Source organism: Lolium rigidum, chromosome 2, assembly GCF_022539505.1.
Source record: "Lolium rigidum isolate FL_2022 chromosome 2, APGP_CSIRO_Lrig_0.1, whole genome shotgun sequence".
NCBI lineage: Eukaryota > Viridiplantae > Streptophyta > Magnoliopsida > Poales > Poaceae > Lolium > Lolium rigidum.
This window is the reverse complement of record NC_061509.1, coordinates 192,203,923-192,217,491: the sequence shown is the minus strand read 5'-3', so window position 1 is coordinate 192,217,491 and position 13,569 is coordinate 192,203,923. Positions and strand designations below refer to the sequence as shown.

Genomic DNA, 13,569 nt, shown 5'->3' with positions numbered 1-13,569 from the left:
CATCGAGGAGAGGAGTCAATAAACTCCCGGTGGCAATTTCCTTCTTACCAGTGGCACCCGTCCTAGCCCTCTTCTTCTTAGATGCTCGGGGGTTGCGCGCTGGAGCCAACACTTCTGGAGCAACGTATTGTGGAGGCGAAGTTTCTGGCGCAACATGCAGTTGCTCGGAAAGAACTAGCGTATGGGATGTGCTCGTGTTTGCTGGCCTAGGAGCTTCGAGCTCCAATTCTTCTTCGTCATCCCTGTCCATATAGCAGCAATTTCAATACATGGGAACCAAAAAACAAGATAGTTGGAATTAAAGAAGGAACAACTTACGAGCTGACGTTGCCAGTAGCATTGAAGGGGTCGAAGATTCCTTGTTCTTCGGGAGAAAAATCTTCGGCGGCTGGTTCAGACAGTTTGGACGCGCCGGAATCTTCTTCGCCGGGGTTTGTCTTCCTCTTGCGCTTATCCGGAGAAGCAGCAGGAGGATGAGATTTTAAATGAGAAGAGTCAGAAGCTTGTCCTGACTCCGAGATTTTGTCGGAGGAACCCGCACTCTTATCAGATTTCGCGGGTTCACTCTCGCGAACAGAAGTTTCTTGCGAGTCGTCGGTGATGACGACCCGCTCGGATACATCTCTATCTTCAGGTAGTGGAGGAAGGGACAAAATAGTTTGATGATCCCACATGCAGTAAGATAGATAGAGAGCACGACAGAATTTTTAGACCCGAAGAAAAAAACAAATACAGTTAAAAGCAAGAGTAAAACTCTAAGAAAAACCACTTACAGCTGGAAGCACATAGACACCACTGAATGGTTCCACGACATGAGGAAGGAACTTCAATCTGTTTGCTCAAAGAGGTGAAGCGGCGCACTAGTTTCTCCAAGTCCTTCAAAGGAAGATCTTCGGAAACCCTATCAGCATCTTCAACACCCGAATATAACCAAAGGGGATTCTTGCGAGATTGAAGAAGCTGCACTCGAATCCGCAGGAAGTGGGCGATGCTCTGCACACCCGACAGCTCTTCCCCTTCAGTGTTTTGCAGCTCATGGATACGAGCAGTTAGAGATTCGGTGGCCGATTTTTCTTCGGTTGTGGCCTCTGCGTCCCAGGATTTGCACCTCTGAATGTCTTCCAAGGAATCAAAAGGAGCAACGCCATATTCTTGGGCATCCGAGGATTCGTCCTTAACATAAAGCCATTTCTTGCGCCACCCTTGGACGGAGTCAACAAATTTCAAATCAAAATATCCGACTTCTGGCTGGACACAAATACAAACACCACCTACATTGTAGATGGTGTTCTTCGAGTTGTTGCGGCGGAGGTAAAAATGTGTTTCCATAGGCCTCAGTGAGGGTGGATGCCCAGGAAGCACTCGCATAGGGTGATGAAGATGGAAATATGGAGAAGAGAGTTGGGGGTCAGCTGATGAAACTGAATCCCATAGACAAAGAGAAGACCGTGGAGAAACTCATACACAGGAACAGATAATCCACTGATGAGGAAGTCAACAAAGGTCATCCGGAAACCTGAAGGAGGACGAGGGGTACTTTCATCCCCTGGCATCTGCATCGATTCCTTGTTGAACAGGCCCAGATTCTTGAGCACCCGCTTGTCCTGCGATGAGATCTTAGATCTCTCCCATCCGGAGACCTTTTCCTTCTCCACGCGCTCGCCGGTGCCGGGAGCGATGTTCTTTGTGAGCTTGGTTCGCGGAGGCATGGTGGAGATGCGGCGGAGCAGAGAGAGGAAGAGGAAGATGGGCGCAGGAGGTGCTCGAGGAAGAAGAAGGACAGAGGCAGGAGCGAATGAGTGTGCGGCGTAGAAGGGGGAAATGACATTAGGGGATAACCTTTATAACTTGGAAGACGATGAAGCTCGGCCACCGGATAAACATGGGACGATCTTGAGCCTTACACGTGGCCACGCAGTAAAAAAGTCTTTTACGGAATGAGGAAGTTACTGGGTGCGCGTCGGGAATATCGGAGGACGTGTGCGTCCCACTTGCGCGACGTGGGCAAAGGGAAGATAAATTGGACCCACAATAACGGTGGTCCAACAGAGATCGTGTCTTCCCGAGGTGGTTTTACATGGCCTTCGTCAGCACCAACGTCATGGTAATAGAAATCTTCGAGTTGATGGATCAATATATCGTGATAAGTAAATACTCGGGAGCCCATGTCCATATGCAAGCATGTCGTCGTGGTGAACAGACATATGCCATGGGATGGCTTGAGTTGGGGCCGAATGTGCGCTAGAGGATTCGGGGGAGGGTTTTGGTTACACAGGGGTGAACTCCGGATGGATTACCGGTATCTCTATTGATGAACTTGGCCTTGGCCAGAGGTTGAAGAAGAATAGTACAAGCTCTATCTCTATTGCTAACTTGCCTTCTACCTCCAGAGAGTGCGATCCCCCGCGCAAGGGTGTGTGCTGGCGTGCAGTTGACGTGGGAGATAGAAATCTTTATGGTGTAACTTTTCTTCAGGTCCCCGGCAACGGCGCCAGAAAAATGCTTGATGGCGCGTGAAGCACACGTCCGTTGGGAACCCCAAGAGGAAGGTGTGATGCGTACAACAGCAAGTTTCCCTCAGTAAGAAACCAAGGTTATCGAACCAGTAGGAGATGAAGGCCACGTGAAGGTTGTTGGTGAAGGAGTGTAGTGCGGCGCAACACCAGGGATTCCGGCGCCAACGTGGAACCTGCACAACACAATCACAATACTTTGCCCAACTTAACAGTGAGGTTGTCAATCTCACCGGCTTGCTGAAAACAAAGGATTAAACATATGGTGTGGAGAATGATGTTTGCTTGCAAAGAACAACAAAGAACAGAGATTGCAGTAGATTGTATTTCAGATGTAAAAGAATGGACCGGGGTCCACAGTTCACTAGTGGTGTCTCTCCAATAAGATAAATAGCATGTTGGGTGAACAAATTACAGTTGGGCAATTGACAAATAGAGATGCACATCCATATATCATGATGACTACTATGAGATTTAATTAGGGCATTACGACAAAGAACATAGACCGCTATGCAGCATGCATCTATGCCTAAAAAGTCCACCTTCGGGTTAGCATCCGCACCCCTTCCAGTATTAAGTTGCAAACAACAGACAATTGCATTAAGTATTGCGCGTAATGTAATCAACACAAATATCCTTAGACAAAGCATCGATGTTTTATCCCTAGTGGCAACAACGAGATCCACAACCTTAGAACTTTCTGTCACTCGTCCCGCATTCAATGGAGGCATGAACCCACTATCGAGCATAAATACTCCCTCTTGGAGTCACAAGTATCAACTTGGCCAGAGCCTCTACTAGCAACGGAGAGCATGCAAGAACATAAATAACACATATATGATAGATTGATAATCAACTTGACATAGTATTCAATATTCATCGGATCCCAACAAACACAACATGTAGCATTACAAATAGATGATCTTGATCATGATAGGCAGCTCACAAGATCTAAACATGATAGCACAAGAGGAGAAGACAACCATCTAGCTACTGCTATGGACCCATAGTCCAAGGATGAACTACTCACGCATCGATCCGGAGGCGGGCATGGTGATGTAGAGCCCTCCGGTGATGATTCCCCTCTCCGGCAGGGTGCCGGAGGCGATCTCCTGAATCCCCCGAGATGGGATTGGCGGCGGCGTCACAGTATGTTTTCTCGTATCGTGGCTCTCGGTAATAGGGTTTTCGCGACGGAGGGAATTTATAGGAGAAGGGGCAGAGTCGGGAGGCGCCCGAGGGGCCCACCCCATAGGGCAGCGCGCCCAAGGGTGGGGCCGCCTCGTCGCCCCTCTTCGTCTCCTCTTCGGACTTCTGGAAGGCTCCGTGCAAAATAAGACCGTGGGCTTTTGTTTCGTCCAATTCCGAGAATATTTCCTGTGTAGGATTTCTGAAACCAAAAACAGCAGAAAACAGGAACTGGCGCTTCGGCATCTTGTTAATAGGTTAGTGCCGGAAAATGCATCAAAATGATATAAAGTCTATATAAAACATGTGAGTATAGTCATATAACTAGCATGGAACATAAGAAATTATAGATACGTTTGAGACGTATCAAGCATCCCCAAGCTTAGTTCCTACTCGCCCTCGAGTAGGTAAACGATAACAAGGATAATTTCTGAAGTGACATGCTACTATCATAATCTTGATCAATACTATTGTAAAGCATATGAAGTGAATGAAGTGATTCAAAGCAATGGTAAAGATAATGACTAAACAACTGAATCATATAGCAAATACTTTTCATGAATAGTACTTTCAAGACAAGTATCAATAAGTCTTGCATAAGAGTTAACTCATCAAGCAATAGATTCTTAATAGAAGGTTTTGAAGCAACACAAAGGATGATTAAGTTTCAGCAATTGCTTTCAACTTGTAACATGTATATGTCATGGATAGTTGTCAACATAAAGCAATATAACAAGTGCAATAAGTAAACATGTAAGAATCAATGCACACAGTTGACACAAGTGTTTGCTTCTAAGATAGAAAGAAGTAGGTAAACTGACTCAACATAAAGTAAAAGAAAGGCCCTTCGCAGAGGGAAGCATGGATTACTCATGTGCTAGAGCTTTTTATTTTGAAAACATGGAAACAATTTTATCAACGGTAGTAATAATTCATATGTGTTATGCATAAGACCTCTTATAAGTTGCAAGCCTCATGCATCGAATACCAATAGTGCTCGCACCTTGTCCTAATTAGCTCGGATTCCATGGATTATCATTGCATTACATATGTTTCAACCAAGTGTCACAAAGGGGTACCTCTATGCCGCCTGTACAAAGGTCCAAGGAGATAGATCGCATTTGATTTCTCAGTTTTGATAGATCTCAACTTGAGGACATCCATACCGGGACAACATAGAAAACAGATAATGGACTCCTCTTTAATGCTTAAGCATTCAACAACAGATAATATTCTCATAAGAGATTGAGGATTAATGTCCAACTGAAACTTCCACCATGATACATGGCTTTGGTTGGCGGCCCAATGTTCTTCTCTAACAATATGCATACTCAAACCATTTAATCATGATAAATCACCCTTACTTCAGACAAGACGAACATGCATAGCAACTCACATGATATTCAACAAAGGTGAAAAGTTGATGGCGTCCCTAGAAACATGGTTACCGCTCAACAAGCAACTTATAAGAAATAAGATACATAAGCAACATGCATATTCAATACCACAATAGATTTTAAGCTATTTTCCCATGATCTATGTATTGCAAAGACAAGGAATGAAATTTTAAAGGTAGCACACAAGCAATTTACTTTGGAATGGAAGAGAAATACCACATAGTAGGTAGTTATGGTGGACACAAATGGCATGAGTTTTGGCTCAAGGTCTTTGGATGCACGAGAAGCATTTCCTCTCAGTACAAGGCTTTGGCTAGCAAGGTTGTTTGAAGCAAACACAAGTATGAACTGGTACAGCAAAACTTACATAAGAACATATTGCAAGCATTATAAGACTCTACACTGTCTCCTTTTTGCTCAAACACTTTTACCAGAAAATATCTAGACCATAGAGAGATCAATCATGCAATCCAAATTTCAACAAGCTCTACAGTAGTTCTCCACTAATAGGTTTAAACTACATGATGCAAGAGCTTAAACATGATCTATGAGAGCTCAAAAAAATTGCCAAGTATCAAATTATTCAAGACCATATACCATTTCCCACATGAAGCATTTTCTGTTTCCAAGCAAATAGCAATCAACGAAACGGTTTTCAACTCCGCCATGAACATTAAAAGTAGAACTAAGAACACCAGTGTTCATATGAAAAAGCGGAGTGTGTATTTCTCCAATACAAGGAATGCTAGGATCTGATTTTATTCAAACTAAAACAAAAACAAAAACAAACAGACGCTCCAAGTAAAGCACATAAGATGTGACGGAATAAAAATATAGTTTCACTAGAGGTGACATGATAAGTTGTCGATGAAGAAGGGGATGCCTTGGGCATCCCCAAGCTTAGATGCTTGAGTCTTCTTGAAATATGCAGGGATGAACCACGGGGGCATCCCCAAGCTTAGACTTTTCACTCTTCTTGATCATAGTATATCATCCTCCTCTCTTGACCCTTGAAAACTTCCCCCACGCCAAACTCAAAACAAACTCATTAGAGGGTTAGTGCATAATCAAACATTCACATGTTCAGAGAGGACATAATCATTCTTAACACTTCTGTACATTACCCAAAGCTACTGAAAGTTAATGGAACAAACAAATCCACTCAACACAGTAAAAGAGGCAATGCGAAATAAAAGGCAGAATCTGTCAAAACAGAACAGTCCGTAAAGACGGATTTTTTAGAGGCACTTAACAGGCTCAAATGAAAAAGCTCAAATTGAATGAAAGTTGTGTACATATCTGAGGATCACGCATGAAATTTTTCAGCATTTTACGAGTTTCCTACAAAGAGATCTACTCAAATTCGTGACAGGTAAAAATCTGTTTCTGCGCAGGAATCCAAATCTAGTATCAACTTTACTATCAAAGACTTTACTTGGCACAAAAATATGATAAGAAGAGGTTGCTACAGTAGTAACAACTTCCAAGAATCAACAAAACAGTAGTAAAAACATACATGGGTTATCTCCCAAGAAGTGCTTTTCTTTAACGCCTTTCAGCTAGGCGCAGAAAGTACAAATCAAGTATTATCAAGAGAAAAAGCATCAACATCATAATTTGTTCTAATAATAGAATCAAAAAGCAACTTCATTCTCTTTCTAGGGAAGTGTTCCATACCTTTCTTGAGAGGGAATTGATACTTAATATTTCCTTCCTTCATATCAATAATACCACCAACGGTTCGAAGAAAGGGCCTTCCCAAAATAATAGGACAAGATGCATTGCATTCAATATCCAAGACAACAAAATCCACGGGGACAAGGTTATTGTTAACCGTAATGTGAACTTTATCAATCCTCCCCAAAGGTTTCTTTATAGAATTATCAGCGAGATTAACATCCAAATAACAATTTTTCAATGGTGGCAAGTCAAGCATATCATAGAGTTTCTTAGGCATAACAGAAATACTTGCACCAAGATCACATAAAGCATTACAATCAAAATCATTGACCTTCATTTTAATGATGGGCTCCCAACCATCTTCCAACTTCCTAGGAATAGAAGCTTCAAGTTTTAATTTCTCTTCTCTAGCTTTATGGAGAGCATTTGTAATACTAGATTTTGATGTGCGCCTTGGCGCACGATCCCGTAAAATTAATGTCAATATTTATTTTGTATATATTTATATTCGACGCGGATTTGCTACCATGGTGGCTAGCTATGCACCCACCATTAGCCATTGGATATAGTGTGCAAGAAAATTAAGAGATCAAGATTCCTATGTCTAGCAGTGGAGTGAGCTAACGGAAATATGAATGGGCATCTACAGCCGTTAGTGCTGGCCGAATTGCAAAGCTGTATTCTACAATGTAGAATCTGAGCAAATAAGTGAAGTGCAACTTCAACTGTAGTACAATATAAATACGGTTGATAATACACATGATTTCTACATTTTTTTCTACACTCTCAGTGAGGATGGGCTCTTTAGCTTGCATAGCTACTATTGCATATAGAACGCATTCCGTTTTGACAGTTTTTGCATTGCTAGCTGTACCAACAAAAATGATATAGCAACAAGGATGAGATTACCTTCGAAACTGCGTTTGAAACTACGGTTCTCACTGCATCCATTTTGACATGCCTGCTTGCTCCCTTCCTTTGTACCGCACGTATTACAATGGAATAGATAAGATAGTCCCCCATGTGTATGGGCATTTCAAATTGCAACTGAAACGGCAGTTCTACTGGATGTTTCGTTGGCACGTGGTACATATCATGTGTTTTTAGTGTTCTCTAGATATGTATTCTCTTAAAAGCAAAGATCTGGCAATAGAAAAAGAAGTGCTATATTTTTCTGTTCTGCCGATATTATGATGAACTAACATGTGTTTTACAGAGGAAAAGAACTGATGGATCATCCAATATATTTGTTTCGGATCAAAATTAGACACCATGCTAAATCTTTAGCAACTGAGACTAAATACTTTACATGAGCGCAGCCTTTGAAATACAGTACATGAGGTGATACTCGGGACAATCCCCAACATCGTGTTGGCTATCTAGAACGAGGGAGACGATGGAGTCCATGGCCTTTGGCCTGAAGTCCCCGGCATCGTAGTACATGACTTTCAGCCGGCCGTGGCACGCCACCGCGAGGTCGACTGAAACAGCAATCTGGGCCTTGTCGGTCACATTGTAGCTGGCGTAAAAGGCATCATATCCGAGCTCGGCGGTGACGGTGCAGCCAAGGTCATCCTGGATGTCGGCGATGATCACCTTGGCACCATTCCTAACAAACTACACGGCGGTCGCCTTGCCGATGCCGTTGGCGGCGCCTGTGATCGCGGCAAACCTTTGGGAGTTGGAGGCCGTAGAGTAGCCGCCGCGGTACTGGCTGACGAAGTCAATCATTGCTGCCGGCGTATCTCCGTTCATCTTCTCCCTGTACACACACATGCACGCACTGAAAATGCAAATATGAGAGAAAACATTATGTTAAATTAAGTGCTTATTTGTAATACAAGAAAACGTGCAAGGCCTAGATCCACTTTCTTCTTGAGAATGCACCGTACCTGAGCATAATCTGCATCTGCGCTGTGCGGAATATTTCCGTCAAGGTAAAAGAATATCGATGATGATATAACTAAGATATTTGATGGCCATGAGGTGGTCTTATTCTGTCACGAAGAAGACTCTAAACCACTATTCCATGGCTCTGCTTGCAACTCATATGCTAGTCGTTGCATTTTCTTCTCCATGCCAGACTGAGCAGTTTCATAGAACGGCAAATTGTATTGCAAAGTGTATTGCAAAGTGTTTGATAACTGAGCACTATGTGTATTGCAAAGTGTATTGCATGTAATTGTGTGGATTCAGAATTTGAAAAGTGTGCTCCTGGACAGCTGTGTGAGAGGCAGCGTTAACTTGATCCGTTTGCAAGCTGTGCTCTCAAGTGTACATCTAGTATCATATGCAGTATATCGGACGGCTGCTGGAGCGTGCACAGCTAGCCACCATGGTAGCTCACTATTTTGGATATTTATAAACATCAATGATAAGCAACATTAAATCAAGAGTGAATAATAATCCGTTTCATTTCCTCGATGCAGGGAAGAATTGCCGGTTGATGAAGAGGAGCAAAATAACACAACATATCATGGATTAAACACACTGCAAATTATAAGTATCAAGTAGGAAAATATATTACTCGTAGGTACGAAGATATGGTTATGAGATAACATAGATAGACATCAAAGAGTCTGCTAGGCAGCTTGATAGCAAGCCAGAGGGGAATGAGGGATGGAGAAACTATGCAAAAAGATATGATATAACTTTGCTCACAAGTTAGTCTTCTCCAACAGCATGATCCTCGTACTTAGGCCATGGGGGCTGCACCTTGGGACTCGTGTGTAGGTGGTAAATGATAATAAATCTTTTTAGGTTTTACAAAATGTAGCGAACCATAGTAAAGCGAAACAACCATTTATATACAACCATGAAATCAAGAGGAAAATATATTATAGCAAGAAGGAAGGAACACCGAAATCATCATCCACATAGGCAGTAGGGGTGCACCTTGGAGTGTGATCCGTGGAACTTGTGTCGATACACATTTTGTATAACGACGATAAAACTTAGGATGAACTTAGGTAAAGTACACAAAATTACAAACATAGTAGAAAACACTTATTTTAAGGCTTGCTTTGGTGTGTGTTTCCCGAGTTCACACCTGTAAATGATTAAAAAATCACTATACTAACCATGTATGAAAATCTATTATGACTAAGTGGTAAGTGTAGAAGACACAACACCTAGTCGTTACAAAAGGAAGTGTAGAAACAACACGCATAGGTATGTACTTCATATGTAGAGACCAATCATTAAGGAAAGAACATGTTCTTTCAAGTACATGGCATGGCCAACAGGAAATAAACACCTAATAGGTAGTTGCGTCACGAAAAGACGATATTCCTGCAAAAGAAAAGATAACTTAACAAACGGCTAAGCTGAAGGCAAATAAAATAAGTGGTGAAAGAACACATACTTAATTAATGTTTAGTGCATTCTTTGTTGAAAATTATGAGGTATTATCTTTGAATATATCTTAGTTTAGAGTCACTTAAGTTTAGTTCAAGTTTTACAATGGTTGGTATTTTTAATAATCGTCCATCCACTCTGATCTGATGGTGGAAAATGAACGAAAACAAACGGACATGACCATAGGTACATGACCAGAACCAAAATCATGTATGACCAAAATCTCTACTCCGATTCATATTACTTGATCTAGATAGATTTTAGTTTAGCATCAAGTAATATAGATCGAAGGGAGTATATGAAAAGAAAAGAGCATCCTTTTAAACGGCCAAAGCATCCGGTGAAACTGCACGAATAACAGTGTGTGTTTTGTATTTGTCTTCTTCTCTTGGTCTCACTCATTCTCTCACTCGCTCTCTTGCTCTCACCCATTCTCTCGCTTGCCATGGAATATGTCGTCTCCTCAGTTTGACCTGGTGATTTGTCCCCTCTCTTGCGATTTGTCTCGGTGATCTTTTCGGCCGACGATTACCGCAGCCACCAGCGGTAGGCGAGGTAGAAAGAGGGGCGGATCCGCGGCATTGGATGGGGGGGGGGGGGGGAACACGGGCTGGCCGCCGGCAGGAGCGACGGCTGGGAGGAGGAGGGGCGGCGGGGAACCTCGGCTGTCCGCAGGCAGGATCGTCGGCTAGGGAGGAGGAGGGCGGCGGGAACCTGGGCTGGTGGCCAGCAGGAGCGTCTCGTCACTGGGGAGGAGCGGGTATACACTATCACTACAAGAAAACTCCATCTACAGCAACACATATATGCGTATCTAAATGTCTATATTGGCGTTGCTAGGGATTCTACCAACGGATAAAAATGCGTTGCGTTTTTGGGTGTTGCAAGGTACAATGCAACGCATATACCTGCGTTGGTAACCATGTGGATAGGCGTTGCAAAATAGCTACGAAATCAAAGCAACAGCTATATCCGTTGGTAGATGCATCATGTATGTATTGAAAATTTAGTTCCAGAAAATACTATTCTCAGAACTAGATGGTTGGTTCATTGTAGAAGATAGAAATATTTTCTCAGCGAGAACAAAGTTAATAATGTGAGACCATCCACATCACGCACAAATAAAAGAATATGTATGCATTTCATCACATATAATTGAATATTTATTAGTGTACACCATTCGATACACAAAAATCATCTGAAGAGTAATCATTTTACAATCTTGCATCATAATATGATACACTACATAGTCCTATGTACTCTGTGGGACACCATTCAATACATCAAAATCGTCTGAATTTGACAATTTATGATCTTACATCAAGATATCATATCCACCCTAGTCTATATATGGTATTTCTTATATTTCCTCTACCATATCCAGTGCTGATATCCAAATAGCAATTCTCGCCGACGTATGTGACCTGCAAATACAAAGCTAAGTTAGCCCAAGGCTTTTTTCCTATTCATTGATATAGCTCATCAGACCAACACGTCACAGCGGTTGCCCGATTGGTTGAAATACAAAAAAATACTAGATAAGAAGGATCTGAACAAATCAATGAAAGAAAAGATCAAAATATTTTAATTAAGTAGATTGTCCATCTAGCAGCGGATAACTTTTTAATTAACTAATCAGCAGAATGGTCAATACTGTATCATAAAGCAAAACAGTTAATCTGATAGGTATAAGTAGATTGTCCATCTAACAGAGGATAAAATTTCGTAACTAACTAATTAATACAATGGTCAATACTGTATCACTCATGTCTTGCTTGCGATAACAGGAGTAGCTCGAGGTAAAGAATACAAGTAGTAGTACATAAATCGCAGGGCACTGGCTGACAGAAGTAATCATCAAGTGAAACATAGGGACAGTATGATTTAGCGAAAAGGAGTACTTATCATTTGGTAGTCTAGTTGGTGCACTAAGAATACTGAAAGTGACAAAGACGTGGGAGATGGTGATTGGAAATCACCGTGAGAGCTATACCTCATATTCTTGGTACATTCCCTAATAAGACCAAAAATTTGTTGGTGGTAGCACTACCGCACAGCAATGAAGTTATGCCATTGTTGCTGACTCTTCCGCAGTTCCGCACCCTGTCAAGCAAAAGGAAGATATCTGGCAAATTCCATTAGTCAGTGACCATTAACCTGCATCGATAATGTCAGCTCTAACACGTCCAATACAGTTAACTTGGAAAACCACGAGATGGAAACATTGCAAGACTCTATGACGCTCCTCGTCTAACCAATCTAAACAAGAAAAGTATTCCTCCACATGATGAGCTGCTGTCCACATGAATGGGGACGGATGGACAAAAATCCTGGAAAACTGACGAACACAGATCAAGCCAAAGGGATAATGAGAGAGGGGTTTGACATGTGGAATAGAGAAATTAATCCTTAAACCTGAATCTTTGTCGAGCCCTTTCTCCGCCAGGTTCATCTCATCGACACGTTTCTTCTAGAAACTACAACATCGCGGATTATTCCAAATCCATCTTGGCCGCATCGGAAGTGTTCTTGATCCGAATTTCATGGTACGCGAACCTGTGGTCGATTCATCTCATCGAGTTGTCCTTGATTGAATCCTATCTATGGGAAGCGAGGGGTGGGAGGTCCAAACCTGAGCCGTGTCACCGGCGAGGGAGACCATGCTCGGCCATGGCTCCTTGTGTGAGAGGAGGGAGGCGGCTAGGTTACAGGAGGCGAGGAGCAGAACTTTCGGTGCGGTTGTGATTTTGTGGATGGGGATCCCCTGATGGGTGGTGACTAGATACATTATGTACAAGACGTGGTCAGTGGGCCGGCCTCTTTTCTATTTCTATCATCTGCAATATGTAGAGCAGACAACGGAATAACCTCCAACGCATACATCATCTGTATCTACTATAAAAATTTACAACGAATATCTAGGCCGTTGCTAAGTATGTATTGCAATAGAGGGGTTCTTGTTGTAGTGTATCCATGCTCTGCTCCTCCACTGCTCCATATGCAGCCGCTCTTCCGCAGTACGGCTCCACGGCGAGGGTCATCGCGTGCATGGTGGCTTAGCCAGACCGCATTTTCAAGACAGCAGGTGGCATCCATCCCGACCACGCGAGTCACTGCCGCCCTGGTTGCCACCACAACGGCCATGTATAATGGTTCACTCCACTGACGCAGAGCAAACGGTCCGTATGTTTTTCTCTTTCAAACTTTCAGTTTTGCAGGTGTGGTACTGGGTATATGCAGCAGCTCTCCAGCGAATAACTGATGATCGAGTTTGGTTCATACTGACACAGCATCCATGGACTCCTAAAATACAGCTAACACACCAGAAAGGTGGAACAGGGAAAAGCGGTCAAAGAACAAAGAAACGTGTACAGGGCTATAGAGATTACGCACAGAGAAGAACAAAGGTATTACTATTATTATTACATAGATAA

At 42.6% G+C, this 13,569-nt stretch overlaps 1 long non-coding RNA gene across 1 annotated transcript; it reads right to left on the bottom strand.

The window, feature by feature from the left end:
- Positions 1 to 11,257: 11,257 nt before the first annotated feature.
- LOC124687898 lies at positions 11,258 to 12,886 on the bottom strand. Its single transcript, XR_006998345.1, has 2 exons — positions 12,129 to 12,886; positions 11,258 to 11,559 (listed from the first exon to the last, which is right to left on the bottom strand). It is a non-coding gene; the product is annotated as an uncharacterized LOC124687898 (long non-coding RNA).
- Positions 12,887 to 13,569: the final 683 nt, after the last annotated feature.